Source organism: Theobroma cacao, chromosome 5 (assembly GCF_053813885.1).
Source record: "Theobroma cacao isolate CCN51 chromosome 5, ASM5381388v1, whole genome shotgun sequence".
Lineage (NCBI taxonomy): Eukaryota > Viridiplantae > Streptophyta > Magnoliopsida > Malvales > Malvaceae > Theobroma > Theobroma cacao.
Genome location: NC_142643.1, coordinates 31,891,724 through 31,904,360, shown reverse-complemented (window position 1 = coordinate 31,904,360; position 12,637 = coordinate 31,891,724). Strand labels below are relative to the sequence as shown.

At 58.7% G+C, this 12,637-nt stretch overlaps 48 non-coding genes and 10 pseudogenes across 48 annotated transcripts; all 58 read left to right on the top strand.

Annotated features, from left to right (window-relative positions):
- The first annotated feature begins 46 nt into the window (after nt 1-46).
- LOC148762627 (5S ribosomal RNA) lies at nt 47-165 on the top strand. Its single transcript, XR_016026740.1, has one exon. It is a non-coding gene; the product is annotated as a 5S ribosomal RNA (ribosomal RNA).
- An 85-nt stretch (nt 166-250) lies between these two features.
- LOC148762626 (5S ribosomal RNA) lies at nt 251-369 on the top strand. The gene has a single exon (XR_016026707.1). It is a non-coding gene; the product is annotated as a 5S ribosomal RNA (ribosomal RNA).
- Nucleotides 370-454: 85 nt separating this feature from the next.
- On the top strand, nt 455-573 carry LOC148762625 (5S ribosomal RNA). The gene has a single exon (XR_016026706.1). It is a non-coding gene; the product is annotated as a 5S ribosomal RNA (ribosomal RNA).
- An 85-nt stretch (nt 574-658) lies between these two features.
- LOC148762624 (5S ribosomal RNA) lies at nt 659-777 on the top strand. Its single transcript, XR_016026739.1, has one exon. It is a non-coding gene; the product is annotated as a 5S ribosomal RNA (ribosomal RNA).
- Nucleotides 778-862: 85 nt separating this feature from the next.
- Nucleotides 863-981, top strand: LOC148762623 (5S ribosomal RNA). The gene has a single exon (XR_016026732.1). It is a non-coding gene; the product is annotated as a 5S ribosomal RNA (ribosomal RNA).
- Nucleotides 982-1,066: 85 nt separating this feature from the next.
- Nucleotides 1,067-1,185, top strand: LOC148762622 (5S ribosomal RNA). Its single transcript, XR_016026748.1, has one exon. It is a non-coding gene; the product is annotated as a 5S ribosomal RNA (ribosomal RNA).
- An 85-nt stretch (nt 1,186-1,270) lies between these two features.
- Nucleotides 1,271-1,389, top strand: LOC148762621 (5S ribosomal RNA). Its single transcript, XR_016026738.1, has one exon. It is a non-coding gene; the product is annotated as a 5S ribosomal RNA (ribosomal RNA).
- An 85-nt stretch (nt 1,390-1,474) lies between these two features.
- LOC148762620 (5S ribosomal RNA) lies at nt 1,475-1,593 on the top strand. The gene has a single exon (XR_016026731.1). It is a non-coding gene; the product is annotated as a 5S ribosomal RNA (ribosomal RNA).
- Nucleotides 1,594-1,678: 85 nt separating this feature from the next.
- On the top strand, nt 1,679-1,797 carry LOC148762619 (5S ribosomal RNA). The gene has a single exon (XR_016026737.1). It is a non-coding gene; the product is annotated as a 5S ribosomal RNA (ribosomal RNA).
- Nucleotides 1,798-1,882: 85 nt separating this feature from the next.
- On the top strand, nt 1,883-2,001 carry LOC148762618 (5S ribosomal RNA). The gene has a single exon (XR_016026747.1). It is a non-coding gene; the product is annotated as a 5S ribosomal RNA (ribosomal RNA).
- An 85-nt stretch (nt 2,002-2,086) lies between these two features.
- LOC148762617 (5S ribosomal RNA) lies at nt 2,087-2,205 on the top strand. The gene has a single exon (XR_016026736.1). It is a non-coding gene; the product is annotated as a 5S ribosomal RNA (ribosomal RNA).
- An 85-nt stretch (nt 2,206-2,290) lies between these two features.
- LOC148762616 (5S ribosomal RNA) lies at nt 2,291-2,409 on the top strand. Its single transcript, XR_016026712.1, has one exon. It is a non-coding gene; the product is annotated as a 5S ribosomal RNA (ribosomal RNA).
- An 85-nt stretch (nt 2,410-2,494) lies between these two features.
- Nucleotides 2,495-2,613, top strand: LOC148762615 (5S ribosomal RNA). The gene has a single exon (XR_016026735.1). It is a non-coding gene; the product is annotated as a 5S ribosomal RNA (ribosomal RNA).
- An 85-nt stretch (nt 2,614-2,698) lies between these two features.
- On the top strand, nt 2,699-2,817 carry LOC148762614 (5S ribosomal RNA). Its single transcript, XR_016026730.1, has one exon. It is a non-coding gene; the product is annotated as a 5S ribosomal RNA (ribosomal RNA).
- Nucleotides 2,818-2,902: 85 nt separating this feature from the next.
- On the top strand, nt 2,903-3,021 carry LOC148762613 (5S ribosomal RNA). The gene has a single exon (XR_016026705.1). It is a non-coding gene; the product is annotated as a 5S ribosomal RNA (ribosomal RNA).
- Nucleotides 3,022-3,106: 85 nt separating this feature from the next.
- Nucleotides 3,107-3,225, top strand: LOC148762612 (5S ribosomal RNA). Its single transcript, XR_016026746.1, has one exon. It is a non-coding gene; the product is annotated as a 5S ribosomal RNA (ribosomal RNA).
- Nucleotides 3,226-3,310: 85 nt separating this feature from the next.
- Nucleotides 3,311-3,429, top strand: LOC148762611 (5S ribosomal RNA). The gene has a single exon (XR_016026728.1). It is a non-coding gene; the product is annotated as a 5S ribosomal RNA (ribosomal RNA).
- Nucleotides 3,430-3,514: 85 nt separating this feature from the next.
- LOC148762610 (5S ribosomal RNA) lies at nt 3,515-3,633 on the top strand. The gene has a single exon (XR_016026724.1). It is a non-coding gene; the product is annotated as a 5S ribosomal RNA (ribosomal RNA).
- Nucleotides 3,634-3,718: 85 nt separating this feature from the next.
- LOC148762609 (5S ribosomal RNA) lies at nt 3,719-3,837 on the top strand. The gene has a single exon (XR_016026745.1). It is a non-coding gene; the product is annotated as a 5S ribosomal RNA (ribosomal RNA).
- Nucleotides 3,838-3,922: 85 nt separating this feature from the next.
- On the top strand, nt 3,923-4,041 carry LOC148762608 (5S ribosomal RNA). Its single transcript, XR_016026729.1, has one exon. It is a non-coding gene; the product is annotated as a 5S ribosomal RNA (ribosomal RNA).
- Nucleotides 4,042-4,126: 85 nt separating this feature from the next.
- LOC148762607 (5S ribosomal RNA) lies at nt 4,127-4,245 on the top strand. The gene has a single exon (XR_016026743.1). It is a non-coding gene; the product is annotated as a 5S ribosomal RNA (ribosomal RNA).
- Nucleotides 4,246-4,330: 85 nt separating this feature from the next.
- LOC148762606 (5S ribosomal RNA) lies at nt 4,331-4,449 on the top strand. The gene has a single exon (XR_016026725.1). It is a non-coding gene; the product is annotated as a 5S ribosomal RNA (ribosomal RNA).
- An 85-nt stretch (nt 4,450-4,534) lies between these two features.
- On the top strand, nt 4,535-4,653 carry LOC148762605 (5S ribosomal RNA). The gene has a single exon (XR_016026734.1). It is a non-coding gene; the product is annotated as a 5S ribosomal RNA (ribosomal RNA).
- Nucleotides 4,654-4,738: 85 nt separating this feature from the next.
- On the top strand, nt 4,739-4,857 carry LOC148762604 (5S ribosomal RNA). The gene has a single exon (XR_016026713.1). It is a non-coding gene; the product is annotated as a 5S ribosomal RNA (ribosomal RNA).
- Nucleotides 4,858-4,942: 85 nt separating this feature from the next.
- Nucleotides 4,943-5,061, top strand: LOC148762603 (5S ribosomal RNA). The gene has a single exon (XR_016026709.1). It is a non-coding gene; the product is annotated as a 5S ribosomal RNA (ribosomal RNA).
- Nucleotides 5,062-5,146: 85 nt separating this feature from the next.
- On the top strand, nt 5,147-5,265 carry LOC148762602 (5S ribosomal RNA). The gene has a single exon (XR_016026742.1). It is a non-coding gene; the product is annotated as a 5S ribosomal RNA (ribosomal RNA).
- Nucleotides 5,266-5,350: 85 nt separating this feature from the next.
- On the top strand, nt 5,351-5,469 carry LOC148762601 (5S ribosomal RNA). Its single transcript, XR_016026701.1, has one exon. It is a non-coding gene; the product is annotated as a 5S ribosomal RNA (ribosomal RNA).
- An 85-nt stretch (nt 5,470-5,554) lies between these two features.
- On the top strand, nt 5,555-5,673 carry LOC148762600 (5S ribosomal RNA). Its single transcript, XR_016026704.1, has one exon. It is a non-coding gene; the product is annotated as a 5S ribosomal RNA (ribosomal RNA).
- Nucleotides 5,674-5,758: 85 nt separating this feature from the next.
- LOC148762599 (5S ribosomal RNA) lies at nt 5,759-5,877 on the top strand. Its single transcript, XR_016026741.1, has one exon. It is a non-coding gene; the product is annotated as a 5S ribosomal RNA (ribosomal RNA).
- An 85-nt stretch (nt 5,878-5,962) lies between these two features.
- Nucleotides 5,963-6,081, top strand: LOC148762598 (5S ribosomal RNA). Its single transcript, XR_016026699.1, has one exon. It is a non-coding gene; the product is annotated as a 5S ribosomal RNA (ribosomal RNA).
- An 85-nt stretch (nt 6,082-6,166) lies between these two features.
- Nucleotides 6,167-6,285, top strand: LOC148762597 (5S ribosomal RNA). Its single transcript, XR_016026703.1, has one exon. It is a non-coding gene; the product is annotated as a 5S ribosomal RNA (ribosomal RNA).
- An 85-nt stretch (nt 6,286-6,370) lies between these two features.
- On the top strand, nt 6,371-6,489 carry LOC148762596 (5S ribosomal RNA). Its single transcript, XR_016026723.1, has one exon. It is a non-coding gene; the product is annotated as a 5S ribosomal RNA (ribosomal RNA).
- Nucleotides 6,490-6,574: 85 nt separating this feature from the next.
- Nucleotides 6,575-6,693, top strand: LOC148762595 (5S ribosomal RNA). Its single transcript, XR_016026721.1, has one exon. It is a non-coding gene; the product is annotated as a 5S ribosomal RNA (ribosomal RNA).
- An 85-nt stretch (nt 6,694-6,778) lies between these two features.
- LOC148762594 (5S ribosomal RNA) lies at nt 6,779-6,897 on the top strand. Its single transcript, XR_016026698.1, has one exon. It is a non-coding gene; the product is annotated as a 5S ribosomal RNA (ribosomal RNA).
- An 85-nt stretch (nt 6,898-6,982) lies between these two features.
- LOC148762593 (5S ribosomal RNA) lies at nt 6,983-7,101 on the top strand. The gene has a single exon (XR_016026702.1). It is a non-coding gene; the product is annotated as a 5S ribosomal RNA (ribosomal RNA).
- Nucleotides 7,102-7,186: 85 nt separating this feature from the next.
- Nucleotides 7,187-7,305, top strand: LOC148762592 (5S ribosomal RNA). Its single transcript, XR_016026720.1, has one exon. It is a non-coding gene; the product is annotated as a 5S ribosomal RNA (ribosomal RNA).
- Nucleotides 7,306-7,390: 85 nt separating this feature from the next.
- Nucleotides 7,391-7,509, top strand: LOC148762591 (5S ribosomal RNA). Its single transcript, XR_016026719.1, has one exon. It is a non-coding gene; the product is annotated as a 5S ribosomal RNA (ribosomal RNA).
- Nucleotides 7,510-7,594: 85 nt separating this feature from the next.
- Nucleotides 7,595-7,713, top strand: LOC148762590 (5S ribosomal RNA). The gene has a single exon (XR_016026718.1). It is a non-coding gene; the product is annotated as a 5S ribosomal RNA (ribosomal RNA).
- Nucleotides 7,714-7,798: 85 nt separating this feature from the next.
- On the top strand, nt 7,799-7,917 carry LOC148762589 (5S ribosomal RNA). Its single transcript, XR_016026727.1, has one exon. It is a non-coding gene; the product is annotated as a 5S ribosomal RNA (ribosomal RNA).
- An 85-nt stretch (nt 7,918-8,002) lies between these two features.
- Nucleotides 8,003-8,121, top strand: LOC148762588 (5S ribosomal RNA). Its single transcript, XR_016026750.1, has one exon. It is a non-coding gene; the product is annotated as a 5S ribosomal RNA (ribosomal RNA).
- Nucleotides 8,122-8,206: 85 nt separating this feature from the next.
- Nucleotides 8,207-8,325, top strand: LOC148762587 (5S ribosomal RNA). Its single transcript, XR_016026751.1, has one exon. It is a non-coding gene; the product is annotated as a 5S ribosomal RNA (ribosomal RNA).
- An 85-nt stretch (nt 8,326-8,410) lies between these two features.
- LOC148762586 (5S ribosomal RNA) lies at nt 8,411-8,529 on the top strand (annotated as a pseudogene).
- A 289-nt stretch (nt 8,530-8,818) lies between these two features.
- LOC148762585 (5S ribosomal RNA) lies at nt 8,819-8,937 on the top strand. The gene has a single exon (XR_016026662.1). It is a non-coding gene; the product is annotated as a 5S ribosomal RNA (ribosomal RNA).
- An 85-nt stretch (nt 8,938-9,022) lies between these two features.
- Nucleotides 9,023-9,141, top strand: LOC148762584 (5S ribosomal RNA). Its single transcript, XR_016026710.1, has one exon. It is a non-coding gene; the product is annotated as a 5S ribosomal RNA (ribosomal RNA).
- An 85-nt stretch (nt 9,142-9,226) lies between these two features.
- Nucleotides 9,227-9,345, top strand: LOC148762583 (5S ribosomal RNA). Its single transcript, XR_016026696.1, has one exon. It is a non-coding gene; the product is annotated as a 5S ribosomal RNA (ribosomal RNA).
- An 85-nt stretch (nt 9,346-9,430) lies between these two features.
- Nucleotides 9,431-9,549, top strand: LOC148762582 (5S ribosomal RNA). Its single transcript, XR_016026749.1, has one exon. It is a non-coding gene; the product is annotated as a 5S ribosomal RNA (ribosomal RNA).
- Nucleotides 9,550-9,634: 85 nt separating this feature from the next.
- On the top strand, nt 9,635-9,753 carry LOC148762581 (5S ribosomal RNA). The gene has a single exon (XR_016026663.1). It is a non-coding gene; the product is annotated as a 5S ribosomal RNA (ribosomal RNA).
- An 85-nt stretch (nt 9,754-9,838) lies between these two features.
- LOC148762580 (5S ribosomal RNA) lies at nt 9,839-9,957 on the top strand (annotated as a pseudogene).
- Nucleotides 9,958-10,042: 85 nt separating this feature from the next.
- LOC148762579 (5S ribosomal RNA) lies at nt 10,043-10,161 on the top strand (annotated as a pseudogene).
- Nucleotides 10,162-10,246: 85 nt separating this feature from the next.
- LOC148762578 (5S ribosomal RNA) lies at nt 10,247-10,365 on the top strand (annotated as a pseudogene).
- Nucleotides 10,366-10,450: 85 nt separating this feature from the next.
- LOC148762577 (5S ribosomal RNA) lies at nt 10,451-10,569 on the top strand (annotated as a pseudogene).
- Nucleotides 10,570-10,654: 85 nt separating this feature from the next.
- On the top strand, nt 10,655-10,773 carry LOC148762576 (5S ribosomal RNA). The gene has a single exon (XR_016026708.1). It is a non-coding gene; the product is annotated as a 5S ribosomal RNA (ribosomal RNA).
- An 84-nt stretch (nt 10,774-10,857) lies between these two features.
- On the top strand, nt 10,858-10,976 carry LOC148762575 (5S ribosomal RNA). Its single transcript, XR_016026697.1, has one exon. It is a non-coding gene; the product is annotated as a 5S ribosomal RNA (ribosomal RNA).
- Nucleotides 10,977-11,061: 85 nt separating this feature from the next.
- Nucleotides 11,062-11,180, top strand: LOC148762574 (5S ribosomal RNA; annotated as a pseudogene).
- An 85-nt stretch (nt 11,181-11,265) lies between these two features.
- Nucleotides 11,266-11,384, top strand: LOC148762573 (5S ribosomal RNA; annotated as a pseudogene).
- An 85-nt stretch (nt 11,385-11,469) lies between these two features.
- LOC148762572 (5S ribosomal RNA) lies at nt 11,470-11,588 on the top strand (annotated as a pseudogene).
- Nucleotides 11,589-11,673: 85 nt separating this feature from the next.
- LOC148762571 (5S ribosomal RNA) lies at nt 11,674-11,792 on the top strand (annotated as a pseudogene).
- Nucleotides 11,793-11,877: 85 nt separating this feature from the next.
- Nucleotides 11,878-11,996, top strand: LOC148762570 (5S ribosomal RNA; annotated as a pseudogene).
- The last annotated feature ends 641 nt before the right edge of the window (nt 11,997-12,637 follow it).

Sequence of the window (12,637 nt, the reverse complement as noted above, 5' to 3'; positions counted from 1 at the left end):
CGGGGGGCGGGGAGGGGTCTTGTGCATTGTTGGCGCAGGACATGTCGGGTGCGATCCTACCAGCACTAATGCACCGGATCCCATCAGAGCTCCGCAGTTAAGCGTGCTTGGGCGAGAGTGGTACTAGGATGGGTGACCTCCTGGGAGGTCCTCGTGTTGCACCCCTCTTTTCCGTCGGCTTTTGGATCGTCTTAGGCTCGGCGGCGGGGGGCGGGGAGGGGTCTTGTGCATTGTTGGCGCAGGACATGTCGGGTGCGATCATACCAGCACTAATGCACCGGATCCCATCAGAACTCCGCAGCTAAGCGTGCTTGGGCGAGAGTGGTACTAGGATGGGTGACCTCCTGGGAGGTCCTCGTGTTGCACCCCTCTTTTCCGTCGGCTTTTGGATCGTCTTAGGCTCGGCGGCGGGGGGCGGGGAGGGGTCTTGTGCATTGTTGGCGCAGGACATGTCGGGTGCGATCATACCAGCACTAATGCACCGGATCCCATCAGAACTCCGCAGCTAAGCGTGCTTGGGCGAGAGTGGTACTAGGATGGGTGACCTCCTGGGAGGTCCTCGTGTTGCACCCCTCTTTTCCGTCGGCTTTTGGATCGTCTTAGGCTCGGCGGCGGGGGGCGGGGAGGGGTCTTGTGCATTGTTGGCGCAGGACATGTCGGGTGCGATCCTACCAGCACTAATGCACCGGATCCCATCAGAGCTCCGCAGTTAAGCGTGCTTGGGCGAGAGTGGTACTAGGATGGGTGACCTCCTGGGAGGTCCTCGTGTTGCACCCCTTTTTTCCGTCGGCTTTTGGATCGTCTTAGGCTCGGCGGCGGGGGGCGGGGAGGGGTCTTGTGCATTGTTGGCGCAGGACATGTCGGGTGCGATCGTACCAGCACTAATGCACCGGATCCCATCAGAGCTCCGCAGCTAAGCGTGCTTGGGCGAGAGTGGTACTAGGATGGGTGACCTCCTGGGAGGTCCTCGTGTTGCACCCCTTTTTTCCGTCGGCTTTTGGATCGTCTTAGGCTCGGCGGCGGGGGGCGGGGAGGGGTCTTGTGCATTGTTGGCGCAGGACATGTCGGGTGCGATCCTACCAGCACTAATGCACCGGATCCCATCAGAGCTCCGCAGCTAAGCGTGCTTGGGCGAGAGTGGTACTAGGATGGGTGACCTCCTGGGAGGTCCTCGTGTTGCACCCCTCTTTTCCGTCGGCTTTTGGATCGTCTTAGGCTCGGCGGCGGGGGGCGGGGAGGGGTCTTGTGCATTGTTGGCGCAGGACATGTCGGGTGCGATCCTACCAGCACTAATGCACCGGATCCCATCAGAGCTCCGCAGTTAAGCGTGCTTGGGCGAGAGTGGTACTAGGATGGGTGACCTCCTGGGAGGTCCTCGTGTTGCACCCCTCTTTTCCGTCGGCTTTTGGATCGTCTTAGGCTCGGCGGCGGGGGGCGGGGAGGGGTCTTGTGCATTGTTGGCGCAGGACATGTCGGGTGCGATCGTACCAGCACTAATGCACCGGATCCCATCAGAGCTCCGCAGCTAAGCGTGCTTGGGCGAGAGTGGTACTAGGATGGGTGACCTCCTGGGAGGTCCTCGTGTTGCACCCCTTTTTTCCGTCGGCTTTTGGATCGTCTTAGGCTCGGCGGCGGGGGGCGGGGAGGGGTCTTGTGCATTGTTGGCGCAGGACATGTCGGGTGCGATCCTACCAGCACTAATGCACCGGATCCCATCAGAGCTCCGCAGTTAAGCGTGCTTGGGCGAGAGTGGTACTAGGATGGGTGACCTCCTGGGAGGTCCTCGTGTTGCACCCCTCTTTTCCGTCGGCTTTTGGATCGTCTTAGGCTCGGCGGCGGGGGGCGGGGAGGGGTCTTGTGCATTGTTGGCGCAGGACATGTCGGGTGCGATCCTACCAGCACTAATGCACCGGATCCCATCAGAGCTCCGCAGCTAAGCGTGCTTGGGCGAGAGTGGTACTAGGATGGGTGACCTCCTGGGAGGTCCTCGTGTTGCACCCCTTTTTTCCGTCGGCTTTTGGATCGTCTTAGGCTCGGCGGCGGGGGGCGGGGAGGGGTCTTGTGCATTGTTGGCGCAGGACATGTCGGGTGCGATCCTACCAGCACTAATGCACCGGATCCCATCAGAGCTCCGCAGTTAAGCGTGCTTGGGCGAGAGTGGTACTAGGATGGGTGACCTCCTGGGAGGTCCTCGTGTTGCACCCCTCTTTTCCGTCGGCTTTTGGATCGTCTTAGGCTCGGCGGCGGGGGGCGGGGAGGGGTCTTGTGCATTGTTGGCGCAGGACATGTCGGGTGCGATCGTACCAGCACTAATGCACCGGATCCCATCAGAACTCCGCAGCTAAGCGTGCTTGGGCGAGAGTGGTACTAGGATGGGTGACCTCCTGGGAGGTCCTCGTGTTGCACCCCTTTTTTCCGTCGGCTTTTGGATCGTCTTAGGCTCGGCGGCGGGGGGCGGGGAGGGGTCTTGTGCATTGTTGGCGCAGGACATGTCGGGTGCGATCCTACCAGCACTAATGCACCGGATCCCATCAGAGCTCCGCAGTTAAGCGTGCTTGGGCGAGAGTGGTACTAGGATGGGTGACCTCCTGGGAGGTCCTCGTGTTGCACCCCTCTTTTCCGTCGGCTTTTGGATCGTCTTAGGCTCGGCGGCGGGGGGCGGGGAGGGGTCTTGTGCATTGTTGGCGCAGGACATGTCGGGTGCGATCGTACCAGCACTAATGCACCGGATCCCATCAGAGCTCCGCAGTTAAGCGTGCTTGGGCGAGAGTGGTACTAGGATGGGTGACCTCCTGGGAGGTCCTCGTGTTGCACCCCTCTTTTCCGTCGGCTTTTGGATCGTCTTAGGCTCGGCGGCGGGGGGCGGGGAGGGGTCTTGTGCATTGTTGGCGCAGGACATGTCGGGTGCGATCATACCAGCACTAATGCACCGGATCCCATCAGAACTCCGCAGCTAAGCGTGCTTGGGCGAGAGTGGTACTAGGATGGGTGACCTCCTGGGAGGTCCTCGTGTTGCACCCCTCTTTTCCGTCGGCTTTTGGATCGTCTTAGGCTCGGCGGCGGGGGGCGGGGAGGGGTCTTGTGCATTGTTGGCGCAGGACATGTCGGGTGCGATCCTACCAGCACTAATGCACCGGATCCCATCAGAGCTCCGCAGCTAAGCGTGCTTGGGCGAGAGTGGTACTAGGATGGGTGACCTCCTGGGAGGTCCTCGTGTTGCACCCCTCTTTTCCGTCGGCTTTTGGATCGTCTTAGGCTCGGCGGCGGGGGGCGGGGAGGGGTCTTGTGCATTGTTGGCGCAGGACATGTCGGGTGCGATCGTACCAGCACTAATGCACCGGATCCCATCAGAGCTCCGCAGTTAAGCGTGCTTGGGCGAGAGTGGTACTAGGATGGGTGACCTCCTGGGAGATCCTCGTGTTGCACCCCTCTTTTCCGTCGGCTTTTGGATCGTCTTAGGCTCGGCGGCGGGGGGCGGGGAGGGGTCTTGTGCATTGTTGGCGCAGGACATGTCGGGTGCGATCCTACCAGCACTAATGCACCGGATCCCATCAGAACTCCGCAGCTAAGCGTGCTTGGGCGAGAGTGGTACTAGGATGGGTGACCTCCTGGGAGGTCCTCGTGTTGCACCCCTCTTTTCCGTCGGCTTTTGGATCGTCTTAGGCTCGGCGGCGGGGGGCGGGGAGGGGTCTTGTGCATTGTTGGCGCAGGACATGTCGGGTGCGATCCTACCAGCACTAATGCACCGGATCCCATCAGAGCTCCGCAGCTAAGCGTGCTTGGGCGAGAGTGGTACTAGGATGGGTGACCTCCTGGGAGGTCCTCGTGTTGCACCCCTCTTTTCCGTCGGCTTTTGGATCGTCTTAGGCTCGGCGGCGGGGGGCGGGGAGGGGTCTTGTGCATTGTTGGCGCAGGACATGTCGGGTGCGATCCTACCAGCACTAATGCACCGGATCCCATCAGAGCTCCGCAGTTAAGCGTGCTTGGGCGAGAGTGGTACTAGGATGGGTGACCTCCTGGGAGATCCTCGTGTTGCACCCCTCTTTTCCGTCGGCTTTTGGATCGTCTTAGGCTCGGCGGCGGGGGGCGGGGAGGGGTCTTGTGCATTGTTGGCGCAGGACATGTCGGGTGCGATCCTACCAGCACTAATGCACCGGATCCCATCAGAGCTCCGCAGCTAAGCGTGCTTGGGCGAGAGTGGTACTAGGATGGGTGACCTCCTGGGAGGTCCTCGTGTTGCACCCCTCTTTTCCGTCGGCTTTTGGATCGTCTTAGGCTCGGCGGCGGGGGGCGGGGAGGGGTCTTGTGCATTGTTGGCGCAGGACATGTCGGGTGCGATCGTACCAGCACTAATGCACCGGATCCCATCAGAACTCCGCAGCTAAGCGTGCTTGGGCGAGAGTGGTACTAGGATGGGTGACCTCCTGGGAGGTGCTCGTGTTGCACCCCTCTTTTCCGTCGGCTTTTGGATCGTCTTAGGCTCGGCGGCGGGGGGCGGGGAGGGGTCTTGTGCATTGTTGGCGCAGGACATGTCGGGTGCGATCCTACCAGCACTAATGCACCGGATCCCATCAGAGCTCCGCAGTTAAGCGTGCTTGGGCGAGAGTGGTACTAGGATGGGTGACCTCCTGGGAGGTCCTCGTGTTGCACCCCTCTTTTCCGTCGGCTTTTGGATCGTCTTAGGCTCGGCGGCGGGGGGCGGGGAGGGGTCTTGTGCATTGTTGGCGCAGGACATGTCGGGTGCGATCCTACCAGCACTAATGCACCGGATCCCATCAGAACTCCGCAGTTAAGCGTGCTTGGGCGAGAGTGGTACTAGGATGGGTGACCTCCTGGGAGGTCCTCGTGTTGCACCCCTCTTTTCCGTCGGCTTTTGGATCGTCTTAGGCTCGGCGGCGGGGGGCGGGGAGGGGTCTTGTGCATTGTTGGCGCAGGACATGTCGGGTGCGATCATACCAGCACTAATGCACCGGATCCCATCAGAACTCCGCAGCTAAGCGTGCTTGGGCGAGAGTGGTACTAGGATGGGTGACCTCCTGGGAGGTGCTCGTGTTGCACCCCTCTTTTCCGTCGGCTTTTGGATCGTCTTAGGCTCGGCGGCGGGGGGCGGGGAGGGGTCTTGTGCATTGTTGGCGCAGGACATGTCGGGTGCGATCCTACCAGCACTAATGCACCGGATCCCATCAGAGCTCCGCAGCTAAGCGTGCTTGGGCGAGAGTGGTACTAGGATGGGTGACCTCCTGGGAGGTCCTCGTGTTGCACCCCTCTTTTCCGTCGGCTTTTGGATCGTCTTAGGCTCGGCGGCGGGGGGCGGGGAGAGGTCTTGTGCATTGTTGGCGCAGGACATGTCGGGTGCGATCATACCAGCACTAATGCACCGGATCCCATCAGAACTCCGCAGTTAAGCGTGCTTGGGCGAGAGTGGTACTAGGATGGGTGACCTCCTGGGAGGTCCTCGTGTTGCACCCCTCTTTTCCGTCGGCTTTTGGATCGTCTTAGGCTCGGCGGCGGGGGGCGGGGAGGGGTCTTGTGCATTATTGGCGCAGGACATGTCGGGTGCGATCATACCAGCACTAATGCACCGGATCCCATCAGAACTCCGCAGCTAAGCGTGCTTGGGCGAGAGTGGTACTAGGATGGGTGACCTCCTGGGAGGTCCTCGTGTTGCACCCCTCTTTTCCGTCGGCTTTTGGATCGTCTTAGGCTCGGCGGCGGGGGGCGGGGAGGGGTCTTGTGCATTGTTGGCGCAGGACATGTCGGGTGCGATCCTACCAGCACTAATGCACCGGATCCCATCAGAGCTCCGCAGCTAAGCGTGCTTGGGCGAGAGTGGTACTAGGATGGGTGACCTCCTGGGAGGTCCTCGTGTTGCACCCCTCTTTTCCGTCGGCTTTTGGATCGTCTTAGGCTCGGCGGCGGGGGGCGGGGAGGGGTCTTGTGCATTGTTGGCGCAGGACATGTCGGGTGCGATCATACCAGCACTAATGCACCGGATCCCATCAGAACTCCGCAGTTAAGCGTGCTTGGGCGAGAGTGGTACTAGGATGGGTGACCTCCTGGGAGGTCCTCGTGTTGCACCCCTCTTTTCCGTCGGCTTTTGGATCGTCTTAGGCTCGGCGGCGGGGGGCGGGGAGGGGTCTTGTGCATTGTTGGCGCAGGACATGTCGGGTGCGATCATACCAGCACTAATGCACCGGATCCCATCAGAACTCCGCAGCTAAGCGTGCTTGGGCGAGAGTGGTACTAGGATGGGTGACCTCCTGGGAGGTCCTCGTGTTGCACCCCTCTTTTCCGTCGGCTTTTGGATCGTCTTAGGCTCGGCGGCGGGGGGCGGGGAGGGGTCTTGTGCATTGTTGGCGCAGGACATGTCGGGTGCGATCCTACCAGCACTAATGCACCGGATCCCATCAGAACTCCGCAGCTAAGCGTGCTTGGGCGAGAGTGGTACTAGGATGGGTGACCTCCTGGGAGGTCCTCGTGTTGCACCCCTTTTTTCCGTCGGCTTTTGGATTGTCTTAGGCTCGGCGGCGGGGGGCGGGGAGGGGTCTTGTGCATTGTTGGCGCAGGACATATCGGGTGCGATCCTACCAGCACTAATGCACCGGATCCCATCAGAACTCCGCAGCTAAGCGTGCTTGGGCGAGAGTGGTACTAGGATGGGTGACCTCCTGGGAGGTCCTCGTGTTGCACCCCTCTTTTCCGTCGGCTTTTGGATCGTCTTAGGCTCGGCGGCGGGGGGCGGGGAGGGGTCTTGTGCATTGTTGGCGCAGGACATGTCGGGTGCGATCATACCAGCACTAATGCACCGGATCCCATCAGAACTCCGCAGTTAAGCGTGCTTGGGCGAGAGTGGTACTAGGATGGGTGACCTCCTGGGAGGTCCTCGTGTTGCACCCCTCTTTTCCGTCGGCTTTTGGATCGTCTTAGGCTCGGCGGCGGGGGGCGGGGAGGGGTCTTGTGCATTGTTGGCGCAGGACATGTCGGGTGCGATCATACCAGCACTAATGCACCGGATCCCATCAGAACTCCGCAGCTAAGCGTGCTTGGGCGAGAGTGGTACTAGGATGGGTGACCTCCTGGGAGGTCCTCGTGTTGCACCCCTCTTTTCCGTCGGCTTTTGGATCGTCTTAGGCTCGGCGGCGGGGGGCGGGGAGGGGTCTTGTGCATTGTTGGCGCAGGACATGTCGGGTGCGATCCTACCAGCACTAATGCACCGGATCCCATCAGAACTCCGCAGCTAAGCGTGCTTGGGCGAGAGTGGTACTAGGATGGGTGACCTCCTGGGAGGTCCTCGTGTTGCACCCCTTTTTTCCGTCGGCTTTTGGATTGTCTTAGGCTCGGCGGCGGGGGGCGGGGAGGGGTCTTGTGCATTGTTGGCGCAGGACATATCGGGTGCGATCCTACCAGCACTAATGCACCGGATCCCATCAGAACTCCGCAGCTAAGCGTGCTTGGGCGAGAGTGGTACTAGGATGGGTGACCTCCTGGGAGGTCCTCGTGTTGCACCCCTCTTTTCCGTCGGCTTTTGGATCGTCTTAGGCTCGGCGGCGGGGGGCGGGGAGGGGTCTTGTGCATTGTTGGCGCAGGACATGTCGGGTGCGATCCTACCAGCACTAATGCACCGGATCCCATCAGAACTCCGCAGCTAAGCGTGCTTGGGCGAGAGTGGTACTAGGATGGGTGACCTCCTGGGAGGTCCTCGTGTTGCACCCCTCTTTTCCGTCGGCTTTTGGATTGTCTTAGGCTCGGCGGCGGGGGGCGGGGAGGGGTCTTATGCATTGTTGGCGCAGGACATGTCGGGTGCGATCGTACCAGCACTAATGCACCGGATCCCATCAGAACTCCGCAGCTAAGCGTGCTTGGGCGAGAGTGGTACTAGGATGGGTGGCCTCCTGGGAGGTCCTCGTGTTGCACCCCTTTTTTCCGTCGGCTTTTGGATTGTCTTAGGCTCGGCGGCGGGGGGCGGGGAGGGGTCTTGTGCATTGTTGGCGCAGGACATATCGGGTGCGATCCTACCAGCACTAATGCACCGGATCCCATCAGAACTCCGCAGCTAAGCGTGCTTGGGCGAGAGTGGTACTAGGATGGGTGACCTCCTAGGAAGTCCTCGTGTTGCACCTTTTTTTTCCGTCGGCTTTTGGATTGTCTTAAGCTCGGTGGCGGGGTGCGGGGAGGGGTCTCGTGCATTGTTGACGCAGGACATTTCGGGTGCGATCGTACCAGCACTAATGCACCGGATCCCATCAGAACTCCGCAGCTAAGCTTGCTTGGGCGAGAGTAGTACTAGGATGGGTGACCTCCTGGGAAGTCCTCATGTTGCACCCCTTTTTTTCGTTGGCTTTTGCATTGTCTTAGGCTCGGTGGCGGGGTGCGGGGAGGGGTCTCGTGCATTGTTAACGCAGGACATGTCGGGTGCGATCGTACCAGCACTAATGCGCCGGATCCCATCAGAACTCCGCAGTTAAGCGTGCTTGGGCGAGAGTAGAACTCGGATCGGTGACCTCCTCGGAAGTCCTCGTGGTTCACCCCTTTTTTCGGTTGGCTTTTGGATTGCCTTAGGCTCGGCGACGGGGGGCGGGGAGGGGTCTCGTGCATTGTTGGCGCAGGACATGTCGGGTGCGATCATGCCATCACTAATGCGCCGGATCCCATCAAAACTCCGCAGTTAAGCGTGCTTGGGCGAGAGTAGAACTCGGATCGGTGACCTCCTAGGAAGTCATCGTGGTTCACCCCTTTTTTCGGTTGGCTTTTGGATTGTCTTAGGCTCGGCGGCGGGGGGCGGGGAGGGGTCTCGTGCATTGTTGGCGCAGGAAATGTCGGGTGCGATCATACCAGCACTAATGCGCCGGATCCCATCAGAACTCCGCAGTTAAGCGTGCTTGGGCGAGAGTAGTACTAGGATGGGTGACCTCCTGGGAAGTCCTCGTGTTGCACCCCTTTTTTCGGTTGGCTTTTGGATTGCCTTAGGCTCGGCGGCGGGGGGCGGGGAGGGGTCTTGTGCATTGTTGGCGCAGGAAATGTCGGGTGCGATCATGCCAGCACTAATGCGCCGGATCCCATCAGAACTCCGCAGTTAAGCGTGCTTGGGCGAGAGTGGTACTAGGATGGGTGACCTCCTGGGAAGTCCTCGTGTTGCACCCCTTTTTTCCGTCGGCTTTTGGATTGTCTTAGGCTCGGCGGCGGGGGGCGGGGAGGGGTCTTGTACATTGTTGGCGCAGGACATGTCGGGTGCGATCATACCAGCACTAATGCACCGGATCCCATCAGAACTCCGCAGTTAAGCGTGCTTGGGCGAGAGTGGTACTAGGATGGGTGACCTCCTGGGAAGTCCTCGTGTTGCACCCCTTTTTTCCGTCGGCTTTTGGATTGTCTTAGGCTCGGCGGCGGGGTGCGGGGAGGGGACTTGTGCATTGTTGGCGCAGGACATGTCGGGTGCGATCCTACCAGCATTAATGCACCGGATCCCATCAGAACTCCGCAGTTAAGCGTGCTTGGGCGAGAGTAGTACAAGGATGGGTGACCTCCTGGGAAGTCCTCGTGTTGCAACCCTTTTTTCCGTCGGCTTTTGGATTGTCTTAGGCTCGGCGGCGGGGGGCGCGGAGGGGTCTTGTGCATTGTTGGCGCAGGACATGTCGGGTGCGATCATACCAGCACTAATGCACCGGATCCCATCAGAACTCCGCAGTTAAGCGTGCTTGGGCGAGAGTAGTACTAGGATGGGTGACCTCCTGGGAAGTCCTCGTGTTGCACCTTTTTTTTCCGTCGGCTTTTGGATTGTCTTAGGCTCGGCGGCGGGGGGCGGGGAGGGGTCTCGTGCATTGTTGGCGCAGGACATGTCGGGTGCGATCGTACCAGCACTAATGCACCGGATCCCATCAGAACTCCGCAGTTTAGCGTGCTTGGGCGAGAGCAGTACTAGGATGGGTGACCTCCTAGGAAGTCCTCGTGTTGCACCCTTTTTTTCCGTCGGCTTTTGGATTGTCTTAAGCTCGGCGGCGGGGGGCGGGGAGGGGTCTCGTGCATTGTTGGCGCAGGACATGTCGGGTGCGATCGTACCAGCACTAATGCACCGAATCCCATCAGAACTCCGCAATTAAGCGTGCTTGGGTGAGAGCAGTACTAGGATGGGTGACCTCCTAGGAAGTCCTCGTGTTGCACCCTTTTTTTCCGTCGGCTTTTGGATTGTCTTAAGCTCGGTGGCGGGGTGCGGGGAGGGGTCTCGTGCATTGTTGACGCAGGACATGTCGGGTGCGATCGTACCAGCACTAATGCACCGGATCCCATCAGAACTCCGCAGCTAAGCTTGCTTGGGCGAGAGTAGTACTAGGATGGGTGACCTCTTGGGAAGTCCTCATGTTGCACCCCTTTTTTTCGTTGGCTTTTGGATTGTCTTAGGCTCGGTGGCGGGGTGCGGGGAGGGGTCTCGTGCATTGTTGACGCAGGACATGTCGGGTGCGATCGTACCAGTACTAATGCGCCGGATCCCATCAGAACTCCGCAGTTAAGCGTGCTTGGGCGAGAGTAGAACTCGGATCGGTGACCTCCTCGGAAGTCCTCGTGGTTCACCCCTTTTTTCGGTTGGCTTTTGGATTGTCTTAGGCTCGGCGACGGGGGGCGGGGAGGGGTCTCGTGCATTGTTGGCGCAGGACATGACGGGTGCGATCGTACCAGCACTAATGCACCGGATCCCATCAGAACTCCGCAGTTAAGCGTGCTTGGGCGAGAGCAGTACTAGGATGGGTGACCTCCTGGGAAGTCCTCGTGTTGCACCCTTTTTTTCGTCGGCTTTTGGATTGTCTTAGGCTCGGCGGCAGGGGGCGGGGAGGGGTCTCGTGCATTGTTGACGCAGGACATGTCGGGTGCGATCGTACCAGCACTAATGCACCGGATCCCATCAGAACTCCGCAGTTAAGCGTGCTTGGGCGAGAGTAGTACTAGGATGGGTGACCTCCTGGGAAGTCCTCGTGTTGCACCCCTTTTTTTCGTCGGCTTTTGGATTGTCTTAGGCTCGGCGACGGGGGGCGGGGAGGGGTCTCGTGCATTGTTGGCGCAGGACATGTCGGGTGCGATCATACCAGCACTAATGTGCCGGATCCCATCAGAACTCCGCAGTTAAGCGTGCTTCGGCGAGAGTAGTACTACGATCGGTGACCTCCGAGGAAGTCCTCGTGTTGCACCCCTTTTTTCCGTTGGCTTTTGGATTGTCTTAGGCTCGGCGGAGGGGGGCGGGGAGGGGTCTCGTGCATTGTTGGCGCAGGACATGTCGGGTGCGATCATACCAGCACTAATGCGCCGGATCCCATCAGAACTCCGCAGTTAAGCGTGCTTCGGCGAGAGTAGTACTACGATCGGTGACCTCCTAGGAAGTCCTCGTGTTGCACCCCTTTTTTCCGTTGGCTTTTGTCTTGTCTTAGGCTCGGCGGCGGGGGGCGGGGAGGGGTCTTGTGCATTGTTGGCGCAGGACATGTCGGGTGCGATCATGCCAGCACTAATGCCCCGGATTGCATCAGAACTTTGCAGTTAAGCGTGCTTGGGCGAGAGTAGTACTAGGATGGGTGACCTCTTGGGAAGTCCTCGTGTTGCACCCCTTTTTTTCGTTGGCTTTTGGATTGTCTTAGGCTCGGCGACGGGGGGCAGGGAGGGGTCTCGTGCATTGTTGGCGCAGGACATGTCGGGTGCGATCATGCCATCACTAATGCGCCGGATCCCATCAGAACTCCGCAGTTAAGCGTGCTTGGGCGAGAGTAGTACTCGGATCGGTGACCTCCTGGGAAGTCATCGTGGTTCACCCCTTTTTTTTGTTGGCTTTTGGATTGTCTTAGGCTCGGCGACGGGGGGCGGGGAGGGGTCTCGTGCATTGTTGGCGCAGGACATGTCGGGTGCGATCATACCAGCACTAATGCGCCGGATCCCATCAGAACTTCGCAGTTAAGCGTGCTTCGGCGAGAGTAGTACTACGATCGGTGACCTCCTAGGAAGTCCTCGTGTTGCACCCCTTTTTTCCGTTGGCTTTTGGATTGTCTTAGGCTCGGCGGAGGGGAGCGGGGAGGGGTCTTGTGCATTGTTATTAAAACTTTTCACTTCTAAACTTCAAATCATACTCCAATACTCAAATCATACTCTAATAAGTCAAATGGGGCCAAAAACTTCTTTTCTAAAAATTCTTATTTTATCCCCAAGCGGCAAATGACCATTTTGCCCCTAGATAGTGAAAATTTCGGTTTGACTCCAAACTGATCCTCGAACTCTTAATTACCATTTTGAGTCATCCCCGAACTGCGAAACTCTTAATTTCACCTTAAAATTCCTATTTGAACTAGTTCGAGGCTTAATCGACTTAATGGTACCATTAGGGGCAATATCATCTTTTAACGATTCCTCGAACTTCCTAAATATGCAAACATTCTATTGAGCATGTAAATGATGTCGTAATTATTTTATAGAACAGGGTTTGACAACATGTGCAGTGATTAAGACACATGCTTGTTTTTTTTTTTAAGCAAGACGCATGCTTATTAATGTTATCTAGCAAAGGCTATGGTGCTAGACGTGTGCTGAGGCACATTACTTGATACCCTAAGTGGTGGAGGTTATGGCACTACTCCATTGTTTAACAAACTTTGGCTTGAACTTTGTT